A 3,537-nucleotide genomic window follows, 5' to 3' on the forward strand; every position below is an offset into this window, starting at 1 on the left:
GACCTAAGGCAGTGGTCGGCAAACTGCGGCTCACGAGCCACATGCGGCTCTTTGGCCCCTTGAGTGTGGCTCTTCTACAAAATACCATGGCCTGGGCGAGTCTATTTTGAAGAAGTGGCGTTAGAAGAAGTTTAAGTTTAAAAAATTTGGCTCTCAAAATAAATTTCAATCGTTGTACTGTTGATATTTGGCTTGGTTGACTAATGAGTTTGCTGACCACTGACCTAAGGGATCAAGGCTATCTGGACACTCTGTACAACATCACATTGATCCATTATATTGATAACACATGATAATCAGACCTGATAAACGAGAAGTGGCAAGTATTCGGAATGTCTAGTAAGACACATGTGCTCCAAAGGGTGGAAGTGGATGCTTGCTAATATTGATAGATGACAGTGGCATCCACAATGACACTAGTGACAGGCTTGGTGGACATCCTTCCAGAGCCCAGGGCCTCCAAAGGCCCCCTCTCCTGCTCAGGGATCCCAGGTGGGCATCAGAGCACGCCAGAATAGGAAAAAATGTATATACACGCTGGGGTCCAGCAAGGTCAATAGGCTTTTATGTGGCAAGCTGACACCATGGATGATATCAGATACAGTACTCTGTCCCTTTCCTAACCATAGTGACTTCTTTCTTATCAACCCTTCCTCTTCTATAGTTTCTCTCTTTTCCTAAACCTACACAGGCAGTCACATTATTGAAGAGGACCCACTTCACACCTATCTGTTTGTCATCTCTATTCTTGCAAAGGACAGGAACAACCAGGGCACCAGGGGAAAAGGTGATGACTGACAAGCTAGGTATATGCGAGGAAAGAGACCAGTGAGGGTCACATTAGGATCCTTGGAAGCCACCCTGGTGGGATACTACTGTGCCTACATGTGAAAACATAGCTCAGCTTGGTAAAAAGCATGGGGTGGGGGTGTTGCAGGAATCAACTGTCAACAAGGTTACCTTGGAAAATGCTACTGAAGAGCCAGAGACCGGTAGGTCACAATCCACTGCAGCCCCTGTCCCCACACTCCATAAGGGGGCCTGGCCTGGGCCTTGCAGCACCCCAGCCCAGCTGAGTGATCTCCAATTTCTGTTTGGATAGATGTCTGTTCCCCACACTTGACATTTCTGCTTGGCAGGTCACCCCCACCCCCGGTTGTCTTTAGAATGTTTCTTCTTCCTTGAAAAGGAGTCCAAACCGATGTCCTGGGAACATAAGAATTATGAGAAGAGGCAGATGGAGGGACAAAGGGAATGAAGTGCCCTAAGGGAGAGAGTGGAAGAGGAGCGAAGAGGGAAAGAGGAAAGTCATGAGAAATAATATTCCAAGAGGGCACGTGCACTCCAATACTTAGCAGAATCAATCATTTGGCCCCTGAGCTCCTGTAGGGAGAGAACCTGAAAAATCGGATGGACAAGCAGAGTTCTGATGACAAAAAGAAAAGAGGTTCATTGCAAGGAATGCTTCTCACGTATTTCCTCCCAAGTGCCATAAGCCAGAGAACAACTAACTAAAGAAGCCTACATACTTCCCACTTTTTACATCAGGGGCAAAAGTGCTGGCACAATAATGTCAAAATGTGAACCTCTAAGAGATTTTTCCCACCTGGGGAGATCTGCCCTTTGTCTTCATTATGGAGAGAAGGGGATGGTTTTTTAATTGGATGCCCTGAGGGGAACTACAGAAAGGACCCCGTTAGGAATTGGATACCTTCTCCACCTCACCACTGCCAACCAACTGACCCTAGCCTCTGGACCAGGTCACACATTGGCTACTTCTCCTTAGCCAAAGAATGAAAAAAGGGACCCTTAGCTGGCCAGCCCCGGCACAAGGACCCTGTGTCCCATAAGCTAATACAGAGTTTACCTGCCTCTTGCTCTGCACCTTCCAAAGCTCATGACAGCCACCCCCGGCCCTTGTCTCTCCTGACCTCCACTGTCTGCTGACATCTTTGATGTATTTCTGTGACTTGGCTTGTTCCTTTTCTTTTCCCACAGGCATGGGTCCTTCTGCTGTCCCCAGAGGACCACCTGGATGCTGCTCACTGCCTCTCCTGATCTGGGACCTTTCCCTGTCCCTCACATCTGGATGGGGCCACCAGCCCAGTGGGAGCCTCTGTCCCTTAGGATTAGGTCCTGCCTGTGGATTCCTTTGTTCTTTTTCAAGTTGCTCGTGTTGGGAGAAGACCTAGACCAGAAAGTGCTTCCTGGACAGTGAATGGAAATATAGATGAAAAAAGACTAGCTGTTTCTTGAGAATTCTTGAAATCTGGAAATGGATACATCTAGTCATCAGCAATGTAGAACATAGTGTGAGAGTTTAATGGCCTTGTGCACTATCCACATCTGTGATCATTTAAGGATCTGCTGTATCTATTATGTTTTTAAGGCTCCAATAGTTGGGGCATGCTTGACATGCCCTCCAAAAAGGGAGAATATTATTGCACCTTGTATCTCCTCTAACCCATGTTGGAAGGATGAAAAATTATTTACGGAACTTCTATCAGGACCTAACGATAGTAGAAGGGCAGACACTCCTAGAGTTCTGGAGCAAGGCCATTCCTCTGCAACAATAGAAGAAGAGTTCCTGACATGCTTTTAGGCCTTAAAAGTGATGGTATGTCTGAACTTGGGACATAGAGTGACCCGGTAGCCAGAATTTATCATCATGATCTAGGTTCCATCAGATACACCAAATCATCTGGTCAGGCAGACCCAGCACATCCATCATACAATAGGAGTGATAGATACAGAATCAGGCATGGACAGGTGACTAAGAGCTTCTCCCTTCACACCTATGCATTCCCTGCGACTAACTCTGATCATTAACTTTGTGTGTTAACTTGACGGGGCTACTGGATACCGAGATATTTAGTTCAGCATTATTCTTGAGGTGTGTGTGTGTGTGTGTGTGTGAGATTAAAATTTAAGTGGGTGGACTGGGTAAATCAGATTGCTCTCCCCAGTGTGGGTGGGTCTTATCCAGTCATTGAAGGCATAAATGGGGGGGAAAGACTAAGCAAGGGAGAATTTACTCTCTCTGCCCAATGATCTTTGAGCTGAGACATCGGTCTTCTGCCTCTGGACTCAGACTGGAACTTACACCATTAGCTTTCCAGGTTCTCAGGCCTTCAATCTGCAACTCTTGGAACTGCTCAGCCTCTATAATCCTGAGAGCTAATTTCTTATAATAAATTTCTTTGAGCAGATATATAGACATAGATAGGTATATGATATAGATAAGTAGACCTCTCTCTCTCTCTCTCTCTCTCTCTCTCTCTCTCTCTCTCTCTCCCTCTCTCTCCCCCTGACTAATACATCATTCTACAGAGAAGGCAAAAGGCCTGAGCTTGTTCACAGATAGAAGCTCAGTAAGAGCCTCTGAGCTCAAACAGACAGAGAGTGTACTACACTCCCACCCATGGGCAGCCTTGATGGAGAGACATTCGTGAGGGGAAATGGTCCTTACCCTCCCCAGTGCTTGCACAATGAGTTCATGAATGTGGCACAGATGGAAGCTATGCATGGCCCCATAGC

The sequence above is a fragment of the Plecotus auritus genome, assembly GCF_963455305.1.
Source record: "Plecotus auritus genome assembly, chromosome: 10".
NCBI classification, from domain to species: domain Eukaryota; kingdom Metazoa; phylum Chordata; class Mammalia; order Chiroptera; family Vespertilionidae; genus Plecotus; species Plecotus auritus.